At 36.7% G+C, this 24,538-nt stretch overlaps 1 protein-coding gene across 22 annotated transcripts in view; it reads right to left on the reverse strand.

Annotated features, from left to right (window-relative positions):
• Nucleotides 1–24,538, reverse strand: part of cadm2a (cell adhesion molecule 2a) — an 877,490-nt gene that overhangs the window by 91,851 nt on the left and 761,101 nt on the right.

The raw sequence follows: 24,538 nt of genomic DNA on the forward strand, positions 1-24,538 counted from the left end.
CTGCTGTTGAAGTGTGATGTTGAATTAACTGTGCTCATCTTTTCCCGCTGGGCATGCTTAGTTAACCACACACACATACACACACTCATACACATGGGCTTGCTTGAGCTCCTCATGCCTGTAACATGAGGACGAGGTGAAAAGTTTAACTCTCATTAATAGAGCTGAGCTTGGTGGAGATCATATGGATTATGTGGCACGTAAGCATTGTTTGCTGTCAGATGTATGAGCTGTCGTGTCGTACATTTTCAACAACTCAGGGTTAAGCTGCGGATTAAATCGCTAATGGGCTTAACGCAATGATATCATTGTACCACCAGATGAAAATGTTTGTTGACAAAGGGCCTTTTTAATTTGTAAAGGAGGTAAGCTGAAAACTACACATCAGGAATGTAATTAAATAATTTAAATGAAAATATACTGTTGACAGATTTACAATGAGTAAACAATGTGAGATATTTGCAATATGCTAACATGTTTCTAAAGGAAGAATATAAACAGAGAAGTGATTTAAATAATTCAGCTGAGCTGATGTACTGTATGCGGAACAGGACTAGAGTATCCATCGACACATTTTGGAATATTACATGAATGCTTAAAACATGTCCTGGAGGGTCGGTGTTCTAGAGAGTTTAGCTCCAACTCCTATCAAACACGCCTGAACCAGATAATCAAGCTCTTACTATATATACTAGACACTTCCTGTCGATGGCGAAGTGGGTGGTGCTGCCGCCTCATGGCACAAAGGTTGCTGGTTCAAGTCTTTGTGTGGAGTTTGCATGTTCTCCTCGTGATTGCATGGGTTTAATCCAGGTGCTCCAGTTTCCCCCACAGTCCAAAGAAATGCGTTATAGGTGAATTGGATAAGTTAAATTGTCTGTAGTGTATGTGTGTAAATAAAAGTGTATGATTATTTCCTAATGATGAGTCACAGCTGGAAAGGCATCTACAGTGTAAAAAATATGCTGGATAATTGGCAGTTTATTCTGCTGTGGTGACCCCTGAAAAGAAAATGAATGAATGAATGAATGAATGAATGCTCCTGAACAGCATTAATAGACAAACCAGTGGACCGACCACATTGTAAAACAATGTTGTGTTGGCCATTCTAAAGTCCCTCAGCTAAAGTCTGACATCAAAGTATTTCACAGTTATTACCTCCCAGAACTGTCTTGAGCAGCTACTCTCCTAAGGAGCTTAAGTCATTTATCATAAAAGAAAAAAAGCAAACAGTGACCTCTCCTGCTGCAGAAAATTCCATTTTTCTTTTTGACATTTGATGCCAGTTTATTAGGCAACCCAGGGTCATTCTGAAAAAGTACTGCTATATACATTTCTGGAGAGCGCCAAATACAACCCAGGAGATATGTTTTTTGTAGTTTTTGTTTTCGTGAATCCACCAGAGGCTGCTGTGTACATTGTTTTAGATCTCAAATTTCCCTTGCAAGCGCCGGCTGTTGTCACGTAAATCCACCAGAAGCCTTTGTCAACTGACTGACTGACTGATGGATCGAATGACCCACCCTCCTCCTTCTCTAAACCCAATCACTAGTGTTTTCAAAAGCACTGATTGACCCACCCAGCCACTTTCCTAAACGCAACCATAGTGTTTTCAAAAGAAATCCAAAAAAAAAGAAAAGCCCACACCTAATTTTTACCATGTTGTCAAATATTTCCACATTCTGACCCTGTTATTAACTTGTTCATATTATTTTGTTGACTCATTGGATGAAAATGCAAATGTTACATGTGACATTCCAGTTTTGCAGATAACTCGCCTGTTTGGAAGGTACCATAGCAACTGTTAACAAATTATTTAGCTCACTTAAATGCAAATGATAATAATTTGTGATATACACAACATAAAGATACCATAGTACAGCAACAAGGATTGCCACCCATACTTTATTTAAAGGTTAAATTATGAGTGAACATAGGATGCAGTGTATTCCTGTATTTTAGGCCTACAGAAAAAGGAATTTAGTCACAATTAATGTTTATTAATGGGTGACACAGTGGTGCAGTGGGTAGCGCTGTCACCTCAGCAAGGAGGTCGCTGGGTGAGTTGGCATTTCTGTGTCGAGTTTGTATGTTCTCCCTTTGCTCACGTGGGTTTTCTCTGGGTGCTCCAGATTCCCCCACAAGTCCGAAGGCATGCGCTATAGGTAAGCTAAATTGTCCGTAGTGTGTGTGTGTGTATGGCTTGAACCTGCAGGTTGGGGGTTGAGCATTGGGCTAATAATGACCCACCTTGTGAAAACCAGATGTTACGAAACACTAACATGGTGCAGCTAAATATCAACTTCAATATAAACAGCCCTGGGAGTAAGTAAGATAAGGTAATTGTTTATTATAATTTAATAGGGTCATATTCTATGCCATGTGCACTTTAGTGTAAGAACTACACAATCACAATTCTTAAAAGCCATTTAATCCCATGTGCAGACCCACTTAGAACATGAGTTGCATTTTTTTGTCCTGTAAAGTCACCATAAAATGGAGGCTGGGGAAAACCTGAATTCAGGTCAGAAGGAAGTCATCCCTGTAACTTTTTATATTTGCCTTAGGGAGAGAGAGAGCGAGATTTCCCAGCAGTGTGCAGTGTCTATGTGGAGCCCAGGCCTTGCTTCTGCCAACACTGAGCGCTAATGAGGCCCTGTCGGTAAGAGTGTCTACTGCAGAGCCACACAACACTGTCAGAAAGTCTAGGAGAATGGAAAAGAAGCTCTTACTGCCGTCACATTATGCTAATACAAATACTTATTACCCAAACCTGTGATACGTTTGAAACTCTGTATAGCAGAGTTAGCAAATTCACACTACCATATTGTCTGTTTAGCTGACGATTACAGAAAGAGAAGTTTTTCTCCTTGTCTTTCGTCCTTCATACATTGATGTGAGGAGAGGGTCGCTATAAAACGGCCCTTTAATTTTTCATTTATCTTTCTTTTGCACCCCTTTCCTGAGCGTTTTACAGCCCTGGGTGAGACGAGGGCTTATTCGGCACGCTGGGAGATTTATAACAAAACTAATGCTGGCAAAGTCGAGGCTAAGACAGAGCCTACGTCTTTTTAAAACCGTCGTAAAAATGGGGGGAATGGTATAAGGTGGTTTTACAGAAAGAGGACATGATGTCCAGCATCACCAAGTTTCCGAACTTTTGGAAGAAATACTCTCCAACTCTACTCAAGCAGAGCAAATTTTGAATGCATCAAAGGCCTGACTAATAGATTTCTGAGCAGGATTCAGAGCGCAGAGAGCTGCAGCACGGGGAGATTGATACAGTTGAATTATATATTAGCTTTCTGAAGAGTTTCATATTCAGAGGACTGCTTTGTGATTGCATTTGAGCGGTGGCTTGACCGCGCATCTCACTGGTCATCCATAACTCAAATTCCGATCGTCCAGTTGTGAGAAATATACCATGAAATATTTCAATAAATCTGCCAAGGCTCACATAGAGGGGAGAAGCTTGCAGAGGCGCGAGACAGCTAGGCTTCTATCTCCAAATGCATCTATGAATAAAACCTCCTCACCTGAGACTGAAGGAACGCAGAACCGCAATGCAGAGAGACTTTTATCGGAAGCAATGTTAAAAAAAAGAGGAGCTGAGTGAAGTCGAGCTTATTGTGATGCTTCTCATAACAGTCAAATGCACAAGACTAGACAGAAAAGAGATTGCATGATTTTGTGAAAAGTTCAGTTCAGGCAAATCTTTTTTTTTTTTTTTTTGTCAAGACAGGCTTGAGTAGACTGACAGCTTGTAGTCTGATTGCTTCTGCCTGGATGCTGTTTAGAGTTCAGGGATGGTAGGCGTAAGAATACACCACAGATCCTTCCTGGTCTTCATTCAACATCTTTATTTATCTGCACACAACCGGACTGCAGCACTTTCACCGCAAGGATACCACCACCTACTACAGTTCAAAAAGTGGATGTTGTCAGGTTTACAGTTTTACTAAGGCTTTTAGAAAGAGGATGAACTGTCGCGCCATTTCCACAAAGCTGTAGGTGTTCAGGGCCTGTGAAAGGTTGTCAGTGAAATGGACACCAAGTAACTTGAAGATATGTGTTGCTTCCTCCACAAAAAGCACCAGAGTGCAGGAGGCGAATAGATTGTGTCTATCTGAAGTCAAAAACATCTTTTTTGTTTCGCTGACGAGCAAAGAAAGAGGATGACAGCTGACTTTTACAGTTTCATGAGTTTAAAGAAAAAACTGAATGATATTAACATTAACAAAAATATATTGGTAAATGATGCTAATATTTGCTGATATTACAATTATTTAATATGAGTGACATTTTAAATTGCTCCCTAAAATCAAATTTTTTTTTGTGTAGAACAGTTCAGTATTTTAAAAACTGACCTCTATTCCGATGAAATTTTAAATTAAAAATTAAACAACTACTTAGTGTAAAGTAGTATTAATGTATTGCTATTTGAATAGATTTTAAAAGCTGAATTTTCAACAACTGTCATATGATCCTTCACAAATAAATGCTGATTTGATGCTCATTAAATATTTAATGTCACTATCAATGTTAAAAACAGCTAAGCTTCTAAATAGGGGACACTGTGATGCTGTTTTTCAGAAACGGAAAGTTCAAAAGACATAGTGGCATATGTAACATTTTAAAGGGCTCAGAAACCACCTAGGTTTTGTATTTCGGTGTGTTGTTTGAGGCCTAAGTATAAAGTTATCAAGATTTTTACATGAAAACATCATAATTTTGAAATAATTGACTACGTTTACATGGACACCAGTAATTGAATTTGCTTTAATCTAAATAAGACAATAATATGATTAAGATGTTTACATGAGTTACTTTTTGAATATTTCTTTTAGTTAAATAAGTAAGTAGATATTTAAGTATACTGCACATTCTTCTTAATTGATATACACGCTATTTTAATGTTATTTTTCTGTTTCACTTCAGCAGCAGCACAACGCTGGGAGCTGGCAGTAAAGCAGGTGGGAAGAGAGTCAAGAAAAGGTTCATTAGAATGACATTACACAGGTAGGTTAATGGTAAAATACAAATGTAAGCTTTGCTTGGTTGCCATTTTATTTTTGGAGTATTTTGTAAAGCCAGGAAATTATTATTATCATTATGTCGTTAACGTCTGAGTTTCAACTTTCTATAAAACATTTGAATTTCCCGCCTAACTTATTTCTTTTCCTCCCTCACAGCACTAGCAGGCCGACAGTCGTGAAGCAGATGGGGACAAGGATGGAGACGTAATAAAGGCCCATGGATTACCCTGGTAATTTAATGTTTAAAATGCCTGTATATTTTTAGTAAATTGTAGGTAAAATGGTTTATTTTATATGGATGGAAAATGTATAAATGTGTTAAGGGTTAATCTCAATTGTCTTTGAGAACTTTAGTTGCCTCTGTCTGTTTCCTAAATCCGATTACCAGCTCGTTAGAAGTAAACTCTATGGTACTATGTGCTCTGAAATGTCAAAAGATCAAGGGTTTTTTAGTTTCTCGGTTCATAGGGATCATGAAATGTGTTTAAATGTCTTTATTTTCAATGTAATGTGCAATTAAAAAAATATATTATTTGCACACTTTTGTACAGTAATGCATACAAGGGACTAAAATGGGAACTGTTGTAGAATCACCCATGAAATGAATGTGTAAATTGGTCCCAGGAAGGATGCAGCTCTTGACTGAGGTGCTTAGTCTAAGTGAAGTTTATTTGTTAACTGGAGTCTGGGGTAGGATTGTGTTGAATGTTCAGTGAAGTCAATGAGTTGAAGAGCCAGATGGACAAAAATGCAATCCCATCATCTGTGCCATAGCATCATCCATGCACTAGTGCTTTGGACATATTAGTATAACTTAAAAAGGCTAGTTAACTAATTAAAGCCTGATTATTTTGAGTTATGAGAAATTTAATGAAGGAACGCCAGACTAGAAATCACAAGTGAACAACTGCACCCACTACAAGCAGGTATACAAGTCACAGTGATCTGCTCAGTCTCTTTAATAAAAAAAAATAATAAAAAATTGCAGAAGCTTAATGATCTTTGACTGAAGCTGTAAGCTCTGCAGTGCAACATCTGCTGCCTGCTGCAAATACACAATTCACGCCTTTAAACTGTTAAAATGATGATTAATTAGAAATTTGTTAACAGTGCTTTGGTTATGAGATTTCGGACCTCTGAATTGGGTCATTAAGTCTGAACTGATCTGAATGTCTTTATATAAATTATGTAGTATTACATTTATTTTTAATGACTATTTATTTTCCTTAAATTACATAAAATGCCATTAAAATGCATTAAAAATAGTACTTTTGGTAATGAAAAAGGTTTCATGGATGTTTAAACGATATATCACCTAAAAATAACATTTCAGTTATTAACTACTAACTTACTAGTTGCCCCAATGCCATATGCCATTCCTTCATTTATACATACACACCATAAAGTTATTAAATTATTAAATTTTACACATCCCAAACATCAATACATTAACAGTATATTCTAAACATTTCCTGTTTACAACTATTGATGAAATGAATAATACCATGATAAATACCAGCATCATTTAAATGGAGAGGTTACCCAAAATGTAAATGTACTCATTATTTACCTCACCGTAAAGAGGTCCCAAATCTTTATGTGTTTCTTTAAACAGTATCACCGAGGTGGTCTAACAGCCCAGTAGATCTGGGCCAGTTGTAAATGCCCAAGTTCCTTTGACTCCATCCCTTGTGGCTATTTACATAATGCTTTATTAGTCTTTCAACAGACAACACTAGAAGAAAAATACTATGCTATTATAACATATAATATTGCAAAAAAAAAAAAAAAAAAGTGTACTGTTAGTCTGTTATAAACATTAAAATTTATATTTTGCCAACACGTAAACTATTAAATTAAAGTGATTGAAAGTAATTTAGTCTAAGAGTAACAGTTTCAAGAAAATAAGTATGCTTAAAATATATACATTAAGTCTGTAAAATAGACTATTAAAAGTGCTGAAGATCACCAGTCTTGGGGTAGTAAGTGTTGTATCATCGTATTATAGGTTGTATCTCAGCTTTAATGTGCTGTTAAGATAAATAAAAAAAAAAATAAAAAAAACAAAGCAGCTGCTTGCCATCATGACAGCAATAAGGTCCAATAAACAGCTGATCGCTTTCACTTTAAAATGGAGGAATTGCAGAGATATTGCTGTTTTTAGGGAGAGTTTATCCTAAACTGAGAATTTACTTATTATGTACTCACCCTTAAATAATCTTTCTGTTCAACACCAAAGAAGATATGCTGAAGAAATCTATAAAACTGTAACCACTGACTTCCATAGTAGGAAAAACAAATACTATGGAAGTCAATGGTTACCAGTTTACAGCTTTCTTCAGAATATCTTCTTTGGTGTTTAACAGGAAGATTACTTGGGTGAGTAAATAATGAGGGAATTCTCAGTTTTGGATGAACTGTTCCTTTATTAAAATTCACAAAAGTATCACAGAATGATGCAAAAAAAAAAATAAAAAAAAATAGATGACATGCCTTACATCTACACACAGAGCTAAAGTTTTACTACAAGTATTTAGGATGAAAATGCACACTTGAAATATAACAACAGCCTCAATTCTGAGACCACAGTGGTGAAGAGCGTCTATCGTTTCAAAACAGCCCATTTCGGAAAACATTTTCATCTCATGCATGTAGAAAACTGAGAAATTACATGCCACTCAGCGAGGCTACACTTACAGCAACCGAGCAATTGTTTCTCAATAAACAACGTTATGCGCATACAGAGGAAAGAGAGAGAGAGAGAATGTGAGTCAGAGAGAATGTTGCTCGCTCTGAATCACTCAGAATTCATGAATGCCAAACCTGCCTGTGAAGTGCTAGCAGGCATTTGTGTAAACAAATCGCATTGATAGCACATATCTCTCAAACACACACAATAAGTATTAAACATGGACTATAATGGCTAATACCTCATGCAATTCCAATACATTATTCATACAAAAAGTTGAACCTGTGAAAAATTATTCATACGGATGCTGAACCTTTCACAAAGCTCCTATAAAAATACACAAGCATACAGGAAAATGAACAGAACAAGCTCTTCAACATACACACATGCTTATTCCAAATTTCCTGGATAGCACTCAAAGAGGATGGAGATTTAAAGCACAAATGCTGTTTTTCTATAATCCACAAACTTAAAGATATATACTGCTTTCAAGTCAAGTTAATCCCTATCAGTAGCATTTGTTGGATTACCTTAAAAATTCAGAAAAAAGGTGTGATGGAGGGAATTTAAAAAATTTTAAACTGGCGGGGGTTTTTGTACTCAAAAGCAGAAATGTGAAGTTTAATCATTTTAAAGAAGCACTTAATTTTTCTGTCACAGTAAAATCTGTATATTATCGGAGATACATTTGTTCTCATCATTTAAAAAGATGTAATGTTGCCATGGCAACAGTGTAAAATCGAATACATCTTGAGTGTCTACTGTTGGTAGCAACTTCTATATTTTAAACTAGGTTAGAACATCTTGTTGTTTACATCAATAAAACAAATACTGCAACCTTTTTGAAATGGCCCCATTCACTTCCTCTGTGTTCACTTTTTAAAGTAATAATTACTCATCTACACACACTAATGGCCCGTTTCCACTGAATGGTATGTTATGTTATGGTACATACGATTCGGTATGCTTTTATGGCCATTTCTGAAGGAACCTAAAAGTGAACAGTACTGTACCACAATTTGGGTACCCTTTCCAAAGAATACCTAGCACCACATGGCACCAAACGAATATATGCTGTTTTCAGCCTTCTTAAAGCACATAAAGCACAGCTGTTCTCTCAATAGAAATCTATGTTAGCCATTTAGCAATAAAGCTAGAGTCACCAGGTAGACAGAAGCCCTGCCCATGAAGCGAATTCGAAGTGAAGTTTATTGTTAAGAGAATTTGATGCATGAATAAAGCAAATTTGACATGCAAATGAAGCGAGAACAAACTCAAAATGTTCACACAGCTATTTACGAGCTAGACGTGCAGCGGAACATTATTGGTTTACTGTAAGTCTCACTAGAGCCTGGTGAGCAGGACTTTCTAACAAGAGGTTACATGTGCTGTTGAAGATTTATAAAAGATACAGATGAGAGGTTTGCACTGACTGTGGACTACATGTTGCGTGTTGTTTTTAAACCCAAATAAGGACTAAATGTTTGCTGTGTGTAGTTTTTTTGTGTAATTGGTAACATTTCAGAGACTATAAAAGGTCTGTATGTGTTCATATACGTTGCATTTATTTATTTATTTATTTTATATAATTGCAGCCGTTACAGTAGACTATTTTGCGCTAATTGATTTGCAGTTATAATCAAATCATGTTCATAGAGAAGTTAGTAATTAACATTTATACAAAAGTATTGATGTGTATAAAGCATCTGTTTTGTGAGAAGTGCTTCTAATATAACGACCTGTTCAGCTTTACTTTGAAATTTCCTTGAGCGTGAATGACTTCAACTGAAACTTTCTGCCGTACACCACGCCCACCATTGTACCCATTGGTACCCTTTTGTCAGTAGAAACGCAAGCCTGATACAGGTGACCTGTACCAACCCATACCATACCGTACCGTACCACTCAGTGGAAATGGGCCAGAAAAGCTATTCAGAAATTGAAATTGTATTCTTCCCTACTGTATAGATTTACATGTTAAGTCAATACGTGTTTCACACAAATCGCTCGAGTTGGAAAATCAGAACTTCAGCAGACATTCGCACCGCGTTAACCAATCATGAGCTTGATCTTGTTGCGGAGTGATTGTGACAGTGCCTGTTGTCTGTGTCCTGAGGGGAAATCCTTTTGCTAACAGCTCATCAAACTGTGCTCAGCTCAGTATGAAGCACCGCTGAAAGCCTCCATCAGCCAAATATAGTTTTTGGAGGAGTTGATGAACTTACAGAGCTGGGTGCACCTCTGAAAGGATCGCGCCGAACGTATAAATGCTGTTTTTTAGCCTTCCTAAAGCACAAAAAGCACAGCAATTCTCTCAATAAAATCTATGTTAGCCATTTAACAATGGAGCTAGATCCACCAGGTGGACATAAGCCCAGCCCATGACGCGAATTCGAAGTGAAGTGAAGTCTATTTTAACAGAGCATACAACTTCAGGTGAGATTCCAATGGACACTTTAATATCCCATTTCTCACCAAAAATGTATTAATTGGATTACATTACTAAGACTAGTTACATTTACGAGAATGAGGAAAATTAGGAACAAGCGGAAATTCTTTGTGTGTGTGTGTGTGTGTGGTAATCAATATGCTGTTGATTAAGCCTAAAGGTTTCACAATCACCAGCAATCCACGCTTGTAGATCGAGGTATCTGTCAATCATGTCATGCACCACACAATCACACCTGATCTGGTTTTCCTGCTGATTGCAAATACAAAGCTGAAGCTGTTCGGAATTGATTACATGGACTTTAGAAGCCGCACAGACACACACAATAGTTGCCGAGTCTTGTTAAACTGTACTGTGAACATTACGATGTGTTTAATTTGCCTTGTCTTGCCGTGTTTGACCCTCACTTTGTTTTATTGTTTATACCTGTCCGCTGCTTGCCTTTTGACCATCTGCCTGTTTATGACCACGACTCTGAATTACCTGTATGTACCTGTTTGACCTTGCTGACTGTTGCCTGCCTGACCATTCTCATAATAAACCTGCATTTGGATCCGCACCCCATTGTTCACTTAAAAATGAAAATTATGTCATCATTCAATTATTCTCCACTTATAACAAAAAGGAAGATATGACAAAGAATGACGAGGACAGAAAAATGTCATTGACTTCCATACTATTTTTTTTTCCTACTGTGAATGTCAATGGCTGTTTTGCCCAACATTCTTCAAAATTTCTTGTGTTTTGTTTTTGTTAGAAGATAGGAATTCATAAGTTGTGATCCACTTGAGTGTGAGTAAACGGTGATCATTTTTGGAAGAACTATACCTTTAACCTCCTCTGACCTGGGAATATTTTTTTAACAAGGAACAGCTATTTCTGTCAGTAAAGTTTTGTCAGAGCAGTGGCAGTTATTAAGTGCTGGGAAATTTGAGTTTCATAAGCTTACTAACGAATGCAAGGTTTACTGCGGAACAAAAGCAAGTGGAAAAGAGAGTAGGATGCAAGAAAACAAAGAACAAAACCAAAACAAACAAAAAAGAAGCCAACGAGCAGCCACACAAACACACACACAAACACACACACATGCACAAATCTACAAAAACAGGTTGCTGGAATCTCATGAGAATGTGGCAACTGTGCATATGTAATTATTTGGATAATTCATATTTCATGCGCTTAAGTCTTTGATAGAAAAACCTACACACATAGAACTGTCTTTGCATCATCCTAAAACAGCTTCTCAGCCACAGTTGCCATGGCCACAGAAAGACATCAGAGTCCTGAGCAAAGGGCCTTATGGGTAATTAGCAGCAGCGGTACAGAGGCTGTGAGGCAGGCGGCTCTCTGGGATTCAGGCCTTACTGATCTGCTACCCCTGACATGGCCAGAAGAGGAAAGAGAAAAGGTAAACAGTGCCCTGCTCTTTCAGTCTTTTACTTTTTCTTCTCTCTTTCACCTTTCCCATGCAGCTTTGAAGGTCAGTTGTGCTTAGATGGGGACAAAGACTGAGAAAGTGAACATGACCATTTTTCTGACCCAGAAAATAGTCTTTTCATCAGGTCACTGTGACACAGACTCGGCTACGTTAGACAAATAGAAGCCTTTAATTCAATTCAGCGTTATTCAAAAGGTCACAGCTGAATATAAAACTAAAATAAAAGATATATAGAACATTTAAGAGGAACAGTTTTGCTTCCATCTTGAGACTTAAAAGCTTCAAACCACATTATAACTGCATATATATATATATATATATATATATATATATATATATATATATATATATATATATATATATATATATATATATATATATATATATATATAAACACTCACCAGCAACTTTATTAGGTATGCCTTACTACCTTACCTTACACCTTACTACCCCCTTTTACCTTCAGAACTGCCTTAATCCTTTGTGGCATAGATTCAACAAGGTACTGAAAAGAGACTTTCTCAGAGATTTTGATCTATATTGATATGATAGCATCACACGGTTGCTTCAGATTTGTCGGCTGCACATCCATGATGCAAATCTCTCATTCCACTTCATACCAAAGGTGCTCTATTGGATTGAGATCTGCTGACTGTGGAGGGCATTTGAGTACATTAGACTTCTTGTCATGTTCAAAAAAATCAGTCTGAGATGATTTACGCATTATGACGCATTATCCTGCAAGAAGTAGCCATCAGAAGATGGGTACACTGAGGTCATATAGGGTTGGACATGGTCAGCAACAACACTAAGGTAGGTTATGACATTACCACAATGCTCAATTGGTACTAAATATGCTCTTCTGCACACCCCAGTTGTAATGAGTGGTTATTTGAGTTACTGTTGCCTTTCTGTCAGCTCAAACCAGTCTGGCCATTGTCCTCTGACAATTTGTGCCCATAGAACTGCCGCTCACTGGATATTTTCTATTTCTCTGACCATTTTCTGTAAATTTTAGACATAGTTGTGTGTGAAAATATCAGTAGATCGACAGTTTCTGAAATACTCAGACCAGCCTGTGTGGCACCAACAACAATACCACATTTAGGGCTCAATTTTGACGATCCATGCACAAAGTGCAAAGCGCAGGGTGCAAATGCATTCAGGGCGTGTCAGAATCCACTTTTGCTAATATAAGGACGGAAAAATCTGCTTTGAGCTGTGGCGCATGGTCTAAAAGGGTTGAGCTTATTTTCTTAATGAGTTATAAGTGTGTTTTGAGAATAAACCAATCAGAGTCGCATCTCCCATTCCCTTTAAGAGCCAGCTGCGTTGTGCCATAGTGCTTTTGCTATTTACATGACGACTTTGTAAGTGGAAAAACTGAAAGCTTCACTAGCAAGAAAACAGTTCAACAGAGCATCTGCAGCGCAAGAATAATAGATAAGGCCTCTCATTATCTACCTTCACTTTCGCGCTAATGAATATGGAAACCTTGTATGCACAGACATCAATTAGCCTATAAATAATCAATTTAGTTTGTTACGCGCAAAGATTTGTTTCAAAACTATTTTTAAATCCAGTTGTAATTTTCAGCAAATTAATAAATGAACAATAAGAATGAAGTTTGGTCAAACTATATCCTAAAACACATGCTGTGCCCCATATGGTCTGAAACCTGACAGGTGGGCAAATCTAAGCTTGTTTTTAATAAAACAAATATCAAAATGGATATAATAAATAATACTGCTAATAATAATATTATACAAAAGCAAATTGTTATGAATAAACTGAAAAAAGCCTCTCGAGATGAAGAAGGCATGAAAGTATGGTTTTTATATTTATGTAGGCTAGAAAATAATATGTATTGTTATATTTTAATCCTTTATATTTATATCCTATATATATTCTTTTTATATCCTATATGTATCCTTAATATTTTAATTCTTTTTCATATGTAAAAATATTTAGTTTTGCTCTACATCTTGTGTGTATTAAGCATTATGTAATCGCACAACTAACGCAGTCTGCTGGACAATAGACTGGCTTTGAATCTATCTATTTTTTGTATCTATTGAAAAATCTATCAACAGCATGGTGCAAAACGTCAAAACGACTCTTGCGCCATGCTGGAACTAGTAAACAACAATTGCGTCGTGCCTTGCGCCACATTGGGTCGGGTGTATGATAGGGCCCTCAGAGTCACAATCAGCTTTAGTCTCCATTCCGATGCTTAGTTTGAACTGCAGCAGAACGTCTTAACCATGTCTACATGACTATATTAATTTAGTTGCTGCCATGTGATTGGCTGATTAAAAATTTGCATTAATGAGCAGTTGGACAGGTGTACAGTATAAGTACCTTAAAATGCAACAGTTTACGTAAAGCTAACTTCATTTAACCTCAGAAAAAAAGTTATTTTGAAAGTTTGAAAGACATACATATGAAGTCATTTTCACACAAAAACTATTTTTTCACATTCAAATGCACAGGAAAAGTAGTAGATGCTAAGATACATGCTGTCAATCTGACCACTATGGCCACTCAAGGTAGAAATACTCAGAAATCTTTTGTGTTTTGTAAATTTCATAAAACAACACTGTTAGAATAAAATTTCCCAGAGATGGATTGCGGCTGGAAAGGGCATCCGCTGTGTAAAAACTTGCTGGATAAGTTGGCGGTTCATTCCACTGTGGCGACCCCAGATTAATAAAGGGACTGAGCCGACAAGAAAATGGATGAATGAATGTTAGAAAAAAATACACATTTAAGGATACTAAAGTTATATTTTTAAGAGTTTTATTTCTACAAAGTTGTTATGTTATAAAATTTAAAAAAATTTTTAAATTTCTGCAGTTATATTGTTAAACCTAAAAAATACATCTCACAGACCTCAGACTTCTGTAATGTAAATGAACCAGTTATTAATGACACAATATGCCTAAAACATTACCATTTAACTTAATTTCAAGCTTTAAAAGCACCTGCTTTTACTCTGCCAAATGTAATATTCAGTACATGAACAGACTAAGCAGCCCTGGATCCCAATGCACTGCTGATTTAATAGGGAAGAGCAGGACATTCTGCAAGCCACTACCTTTTTCACCAGGCCGCTTTGTTTACCCGTGTTTGTATACAAGTGCGCATTAAATCTAGATGGCTACGTTCCAAGAGAAAATACTGCGAATGATCCAACACCGCTAACACCGTTGATAACAAATGCTCCTGCTAACCTTTGCAATTATTTTTTCAATATCGTGCTCTGTTGAGCATTTTTAATGAACGCATAACAGAAGCAATTAGGTGTGTGATGGCATTTTGCTTTTTAAGGAGCTAATTAAGGCCAGACTGTAGATGGTAACCTGCGCTATCGCAGGTGAATGGCAGATGCTAATACTGACAGCAGCACATTATGATGATTACAGAAAAACTATATTGATAATAATAATGATAAAAAAACAGGAGATAAATAAATACAATCCCTAAAATGGGAACAGTGAGAGAAAAACACTCTTAGTCTGTATGTGCTGTGCATAAAATAATCAAGAAATGTAATTTTGATGGCATAATGGAGGGTAATGTGAGCTGAAATTGAGGATGAATGACTGTAGCCAAATATGAGCCCCAAAATGTGACTATTAAAAAGTAATTCAGCTCAGGGTGTTTGATTTAACGTGGCCACATTGGTGCAGGTGAAAAAGTCCCAAAGATGCAAAGCGAGCGCAGCGTGGGCTCATGAATTTCATTAAATAAGTCGATCAAAATATATGGACAATAGGGAGACAGAATAACAATGCCTGAAGAAACCTGTGGACATTTGTAAGGTGACGCTTTTGCGCTTGATTTCCAAAAGCAATCGCACGAGCCCGCTGCTCATTAGCATTAAGCATGAACTCTAAATTCCCACATTTCTGATTGATGGAATAAGGACAGAATCGTGTACTTTAGGGGTAGCTTCATTTGAAATTCAAACAACCTTTGTTCCGTTACAGGAGCGGCACAGAGAAAAAATGTCAAAAATAATTTTCCTCCGAGCAAGCGTTTCAAACGCAAACCTCGCTGCTGACATCAAACGAGCAAAATGGAGGCAAATTTCTCAAATAACCTGTGATGAAACTATGTCACGGCAAACGCTCATAAAAATGTAGCTTTTAAAGCAAGCCCTATTAGTCACTTCAGCAGACTGTAGGGAGAGCTAAGCTGTAATCAATACCATATCAGGTCTGACTTTTCAGGAGTATAACCTAATAGAATCTTAATAACATTACAGCATTACCATGTTTTACACTGATTCTACAAAGATTCTTTGGTCTGTGTTATTGATTATTATGAAACGACAGTTCCTATATATAAATATATTGATTAATTCATATATTCATTCTTCAGCTTACTCTCTTATAAGTCAAGGGTCGCTACAACAGAATCAACCGCCAACTATTCTGGCATATGTTTTATGCAGCGGATGCCCTCCCAGCCACAACCCAGTACTGGGAAACACCCATACACTCTAACATTCACACACACACACACACACACACTCATAAACTATAGCTAAATTAAGTTATCCAATTCACCTATACCGCATGTCTTTGGACTGTTGGGGAAACTGGAGCACCTGGAGGAAACCCATGCGAACACGGTCAGAGCATGCAATCTCCGGACAGAATTGCCAACTGGTCCAGCCGAGACTCAAACCAGCAACCTTCTTGCTGCGAGGCTACAGTGCTAACCATTAAGCCACCATGCCACCCCTTATATAAATATATGTGTCCACTAAAGCTTTTTTCAAATAAGCAAAGCTTTTACCACATGAGCAAATGGCTCAGTTTATTCTATGAAAGGCAATCTGATTGAATTCATTTTCAACTAACTCTAAAAAGTTTTGTCTAAAAATAGCAAAGTCTTAAATGCTTTGTGTTATCATGTTATCATCAGAGATGCACCAATGTACCAAGGCAATGATCAGAGCGGATTATATCTTGTCAATCAAAAAGTGGCAAGAAAATGCATTACATTTGTGGTGTGGTTTTGTTTGTGGTAAGTCAATGTAAGCCTGACAGTATCCTGTTTTAGAATTCAGTCAGCGTTAAATAAGAATTAATAAAAAGTTTAAAATGTATTGCAATATGAACAAAGTTTCTCATGTGGAAATGTCATTTTCATAATCAACAAAATATGAAAATATAATCATTTTATAGTATTTTATGCAGCGTCTTAAATGTAACTGTCTCTACTCAGCTTTGGCTCTTTTGTTTTAATATTAGTGTAACAAAGTTTAATACATTATAACATTTACCATTACAAATAATATAAGCATTTAAAATGTAAAAAGTATATATATATATATATATATATATATATATATATATATATATATATATATATATATATATATATATTCTTATATGTGTGTGTGTGTGTGTGTGTGTGTGTGTGTGTGTGTGTGTGTGTGTGTGTGTGTGTGTTTGTGTGTATGTATGTATGTATGTATGTATGTATGTATGTATGTATGTATGTATATATATATATATGTATGTATTTATGTATATATATATATATATATATATATATATATATATATATATATATATATATATATATATATATATATATATATATATATATATATATATATACATACATACATACATAAATACATACATACATACATACACACACACACACACACACACACACACACACACATATATATATATATCAAAGTGCCTGGCCCTTCCTCCTTCTCTCTCTGGCCCGCAACTGACTTAAAAAAATATAATGAGATTTCTCTGTGAATGGTCAAGAGTAACACATATGCGTTTGAATTCTGCGGCTGATTTAAATGTTAAAATATATGTCCAAACAAACCTTTATTTTGGATGTGATTAATCATAATTAATTTTTGCCCATCACTGTAAATTATATAAACTATACAAACATTTAATGTATTTAGAACCACACAATGTGTAACGACGGAGGAGTGACAGAGACAACTGGAGGTAAGATCCAAAATGCAGGTTTATTCGGCGTCAGGCAAGCAATGGTCAAAACAGGCACAAACGGGTATATGTGGACAATCCAGAATCGTAGTCGTATAACAGGCAATAGGTCGTAAGGTAGGCGGCTAAACAGGAGAACAAGGATAAACAAGGCTGGGTAGAAACACGGGAAAACAAGACAGGGAAACCGCATTGTAATGTTATCATCAGATCAACAAGACTCGGCAAACTGGATGGGTGAATGAGTGGCTTAAGTAGTGAATGCAATCGGTCTCTGACAAGGCTCAGGTGGTGAGAATGTAATCAGTCTAGATGAGTGAGCATTGGTGTCTGGGAGAAGTGCATGTATGAATATGTAGTCCAGGAAAAGGCGGAAGTGTAGTCCATTGTTTGTTGTGTGAGAACCAATCTATGGAGAATGATCGCTGGTTATCGTGACACAATGTTTGTTCCACAAAATAAAATAAATGAAAATGAAACATTTTAACATCCTTTTTTAAGAATTGTTTTTATTGTTTTGTTTTTATTATGAAAGGACAGTGGCTAGAAAAGAAGTGAAGCTGGAGAGAGTGAGGGAGGGGGTGGGATCAGGAAAGGTCTACAAGCTGAGACTCAAACTCAGGACACTGGAAGTGCAGTGTCATTACATATCAGCACACTGGTTATTGGTGATGACAATTTTACATCCTTTTGTTTCTAAGTTGATCGTTTTAATTTCATCCTTAAAATTCAACTTAGGTAAAGTACTGAATAAATCGTATGTAGCTTAGTAGCAATAATCTTCATGGCAGCATTTTTTAATCTAAACAATAGTTTGCGTAAAGAAAACATTGTTACTAAAACAATTAGCTGACTTATTTTAACACCCTCAGAGCTGACTTGCCAAACCCATGCACTAGCGAAATGCAGACTTTCATTTGGTTTCCTTGAGGCTCGCTTTTCACTACAAAGAGATCAGGCTCGTCTGTGTTATTACCGAATATAATTGACAGGGTCTAGAACAGCCTCCACTCCGTCTGAGAGCTGGAGTCCATGACTGTCACTTCTCATGAATAGGGCTTTAATGTCAAATCTCTTCTGCTGTACCCTCTTCATCAGCACTGTTCCCCAGTCTCCGCCAAGCAGTCCCAGACTCGGGCTTTTTAACTTGGCTGTCAGCCGTTAAATACTGCAGTATTTCACTCTGTTCTTTTTGTGAATGCGACTCAGAGGCCAGAGGGATGTGATGACATTCGGGCCTCAGGGCATCTTACAAGTGACCAGAGAGACTCCAACTTCACAGGGAGACTGAACAAAGCCAAAAGGGATTTTCATACCTCTGTTATCACAGAACATCATCTGCCACCTGAAATGCACACACACACACACACACACACACACACACACACACACACACACACACACACACACACACACACACACACACACACACACACACACACACACACACACACACACACACACATTCTTACTCTGAAAAAACATTATGGATTCCATCACCTGGCTACAGACCCCATTTCACACACTATAACATTTGGATGTCACGAAAGTGCGTATCTCATTTCCCCCCTCTCTCTGCCGGGGTAATGGAAAAGACCGGAAAACTTTTCATTATCTTTGTCTGTGTGTCGAGCACAGCAAACACACAATCTCCTTCTGGTCGCTTCCATAACATTGGTATTTGACATTCAGGGGACATGCGCAGTAAAAAAAAAAAAAGATTCTTTTTGCAGTCTCTTCTCTGGAGACAATATGCTTGAGAAGATATGCCCACGTCTCTCTCTCTCTCTTTTACTTTTTGGTTTGGGGAACTCAATATTTGCAAGTGCGCTGATCCCAAAAGACTGAGACAATGTGAGCAAAGATGAAGTATAGGCTGAGGACGGTCTTCTGAGAACATATCTTTATGTGGTTGTGGAATATGGGTTTGCAAGTAATGTGTGTTACATCTAAAGATCTATAAATATTATAATAATAAAAATCTAGAATTATGCAAACTAGCTTTAAAGGGCACCTATGGTTAAAAATCTACTTTTCAAGCTGTTTGGACAGACATGTGTGTGTATATAGTGTATAGACCATCGTATTAGGCTGATACAAACACACCCAGTCCTTTTCTTTCAATTTAACAACATAAAAACGGTGGACCAATTGGATCGGTTTTCAGACCGACCGCAACTTGACGTAGGAGTGTGGTGCCCCCGCCCACCGAATTGATTGACAGCTGCATTAACATGTACCGGTAGTCACGTGTATAATCATGTCAACAAGACCAGACATGCGCAAAGCAACCGGGAATAAAAGCTCTGTTCAGATCTATCGTCATCAAATGTGATCAAGAGTAAGTTTCACATGTTTAAAATGTTTTAAAACAGTGCACATGTGTAATGAATTACAGCGATTTACTGCAGCTTTACTTCATCAGCACAGCCTTGTGTCAGAATAATTATAAAGGAAAACGCTTCAATCCCGGTTTGTAGACGTTAAATCAGATTTATTTTGTACATAAACATAAATGTGTGTGTGTGTGTGTGTGTGTGTGTGCGCATGTGGGAACTTTGTAAATACTCATTGGTAAAGTTTTTACTGTAGTATTTCTCACAAACGCTACGTGGAATCTTCTTCCTTTAAGTCTGTCTGTTGTCTGACGCAGCCGAGGGAGGAGATTAAGGCACGCAGAAAGCCACGTAGAAAAGGTAGGCAGGGAGGACTCGCCTTAAAGGCGTAGAATGACTAAACAACCCCCTGGTGGAAAGATGTATAAAACAGGATCTAGTAAAAGGTATAATGAAAAATCTGATGGGTGTTTTGAGCTGAAACTTTACATACACATTCTGGAGACACAAAACACTTATATTAAATCTGGCAAAAGAGGCAACCTGGGTGCCCTTTAAAATACTATGTATAACTTTTAAATAATCATTTCAAGAGTTTACTCTTAGATATTGCATGAGGCTATTAGCAGGTTTGGCATGCTGTCCAAGGAAAAAACCCTGAGCTCTGAGATAATTGAGCCAAGGGCTTCCACCTGGTCAATAAGCTTTTAAGGGGGTCCATGATCAGTCAGAATTTTACCCCCCCCCCCCCCCCTAATTTTTTTAAAGGATTTTCCAAATGATGTTTTACAGAACAAGCAAATTTTAAAAGTATGTCTGATAATATTTTTTTCTTCAGGATAGTCTCATTTGTTTTATTTTAGCAAGAATAAAAGCAGTTTGAATTTTTTAAAAACCATTTTAAGATGAAAAATTATTAGCCTCTTTAGGATATATTATTTTCTCGCTAGTCTACAGAACAAACCATCATTATGCAGAAATGTCTTGAAAAAAATATCGAAAATATGATGTGTTGTCATCATGGCAAAGAGAAAATAAATCATTTATTAGACATGACTTATAAAACTATTATGTTTAGAAATGTGTTGAAAAAAAAAATCTCTCCATTAAATAGTAATAATTCTGGGAGGCTAATTATTTTGACTGTAGGTCTCGAGAGCTCCCCCTGGTAAAGAGGGGAAAAGGAGGAGATAGGGTGGTAGGGGGGGTTCTTCCAAAATGAAGATAAGGCAGTAGGGTGAGATTGACCTATTTATTGTAAGCTCAAATCAATATGACTGCATTATTGCTGATTATGGATGAGAGGCCAGCTGTCAGATCACATGCTCCCCTCATAATTGGTATGTAAAACTCCACTTAATTTATTAATCCTTAGCTGGGTCAGTTGGCATTTCTGTTTGGAGTTTGCATGTTCTCCCTGTGTTTGCATGGGTTTCCTCCAGGTGCTCCGGTTTCCCCCACAGTCCAAAGACATGCGATACAGGTGAATTGGGTATGCTAAATTATCCGTGTACATGTGTAAATAAGAGTGTATGGGTGTTTCCCCATGATGGGTTGCAGCTGGATGGGCATTCACTGCATAAAACATTTGATAGATAAGTTGGCGGTTCATTTCACTGTGGTGACCCCTGAATAATAGAGTGACTAAGCTGAAAAGAAAATGAATGAATATTTAAAAGCTATATTGTGAATTTTCTTGTGAAATTTTCCTTCTTATTTTAATGGATACAAAATAATTAAATATACTTCTTTTAATACTTATTTTTTTATGACTAATTGATTTATTCTTTCCCATGATGATAGTAAATAATTTTTAACAGGCAATTAGCTTTGGTTAGGTTAATCAGGCAAGTCACTGGACTGATTTGTTTAAACTGATTTGTTCTAAAGACAATCCAATTTAAGAAGGGGGGCTAACAATTTTGACCTATTACATAAAAAAAACAGTTTTTTTCCCAACCAAACTAAACAAAATAAGACCAAAAGCCTAAACATTTACTCACACTACACCCTGCTTTCAAAAGACTTTCAGGAAAAAAGTTGTAGAAAAGCCCAGATGTTGGCTACAAAAAACATTTCAAAGGCTGGCAAAGTGCTCACACTTAATTTTGATAGTCTGTTTGTTGAATTTAAGTTACATTGCATCTACATGCCAACTAATTCTCATTAGATTATAAGTAAACTGTAAGGTTGGGGTTAGGGTTGGGCTTAGTGTAAGTTGATATGTCCTTGCAAAGTTCTTATAGTCAGTTAAATGTCTGTTTAAGCAGCAGTATCAACAGATATTATGTATGACAAATATGATGGGGATTATCTATAGGCACTGTATATTTAATGTAATATGTAGTCACATGAATATTGAAAGCAGTTGTGCTAAAAGCAATATTTACCGTTAATTAAAAAAAAATCTTCTTTATTAGTATTCCTATTATTTAACATCTTTAAACATTTCAACAGCAGCCTACAAGCATTATCCTCAAGAAAACTTCTTTAGCCCCCCAAACACAAAGCATGAGCCTACTGATACTTCAAAAACAAATAAGAAGCAAATGCTTTAATTGGTTGGCATCTGTGTATGTTGTTAACAGTTGTGCTAATTTCAAGGATTTACTCCTGCATTCAAATGTGCTTCTCGCTTCCAAATCCTCGCAGTGTGCACCTGGCTTCAGGGTATTTTAAGCTATTGCGATAAATAAAGAAAAGTCCTACAGCTTTTGTTCCAGAGATATGTGCCAGATGCTGCGACAACAGATGTGAAGCCCCACTGTCACGTCTTTGAAGCTCTCCGGCATCTCGGGGACGCCGCGAAGAAGATTATGCCTGATTTTGGCTCCATGTGCTGGAACCACAAGCACAACAATCAATCCTGTCCTAAACGGCAATGACCATAATTCAATTAATCTAAAACGACTATGGTAATAAGAGCAGCAACACATTTCTAACACTGAGATACTATTATAATAAAACTAACTTGCATAAATTTCCAGAACTGTTTATTTAGACAGTTATGGGCTGCAATGATTCATAAGCCCTTACATTAAACTAATACAATGAGTGCTGGTTTATTATCTGATACATTGTGAGGTAATGAATGCTGAACAAAGAGGGGTGGGATACACTCTGGATAAACAGGGAGATGATGGTCTACTGTTTTAAAGGAATGCAATATTAAGCAATAATGTTTCACATGAGCCATTGTTGACAAAGAGGAACAAATGCAAATTTATTTTCAAACAGAAAATCAACAACAACAACAACAGCAACAAAAATACATTGTATTCATTTGGATCTAGATTTTTTAACAGATTTTTGACAGTTATGTGCCTGAATTATCAAATAATAATATCATGTAATAAGGTTCATATTTAAGAATTTCATCAAAAAAATGTAATGTCTCATTACACAATTTAACTGTCAAACTGTTCACTGCTCAATATAAATGCATAAATTATAACAAGGTTATTAAAAAACAACTTAACAGTTATGAAGGGGGGACCCTAAATAGTCAAAGATTCAAAGCTTTGATTGGAGGAACCTGATCTCTCATTCGAGTTTAAGGGTAAATACTGAAAAGTGGATCATGCCATTTTAGCTGTATAGGGGTTCCTAGATGTCTGATTTCACACAGTACAACCAGTTTTCTTCACTTAAGTTACTTTATAGCTTATTGTCATATAATTATTGCTGTAATAAAAACATGAAATGAAAATAAGAAAGCTTTTAACAAGTACTTTAACGGGTGAATAAATTCCACCACCCGTGAGAGCTTTAATTTTTACTCTCCATAATTTGTGACTGACAGAGGAGCGTCTAGAGAACATGATTTAAAGCTTCACAATATCTGTGATAAAAATTAATTAATTTAGTTGAAATTATTAAAAGTGTGAGAGTAAAAGATGAACGAAACATATTTTTGTTCCAATCCAACCTCATTTCACTCAATATTACTCCTCACACTTAAATCTTTGTTTTAACCAATAGAATTCTCACAAGTCTGTTCTTTACTTATACTATAGTTTTACTCTTACTTATAATATAGTGTAGTTCTATTATAAATGTTAATTTTATTATGAAAATAAACAAGCATAAATTTGACTGGTTTGCTGTGGCACGCAATGTGCCTGAACGCGGAATACCAACCAACCAACCAACCAATCCAACCCAAACCAAACCAACCAACCAACCAACCAACCAACCAACCAACCAACCAACCAACCAACCAACCAACCAATCAATCCACTTACCCACCCACCAACCACCAACCAACCAACCCAAACCAAACCAAACCAAACCAAACCAAACCAAACCAAAAAACCAACCAACCAACCAACCAATCAATCAATCAATCAATCCACTCACCCACCCACCCACCAACCACCCACCCAACAACCACCAACAAACCAACCAACCGACCGACCTACTAATCAATCAATCAATCAATCAATCAATCAATCAATCAATCAATCAATCAATCAATCAATCAATCAATCAATCAATCAATCAATCAATCAATCAATCAATCAATCAATCAATCAATCAATCAATCCACTCACTCACTCACTCACTCAACCAACCAACCAACCAACCAACC

Source organism: Danio rerio, chromosome 10 (genome assembly GCF_049306965.1).
Source record: "Danio rerio strain Tuebingen ecotype United States chromosome 10, GRCz12tu, whole genome shotgun sequence".
Taxonomy (NCBI): domain Eukaryota; kingdom Metazoa; phylum Chordata; class Actinopteri; order Cypriniformes; family Danionidae; genus Danio; species Danio rerio.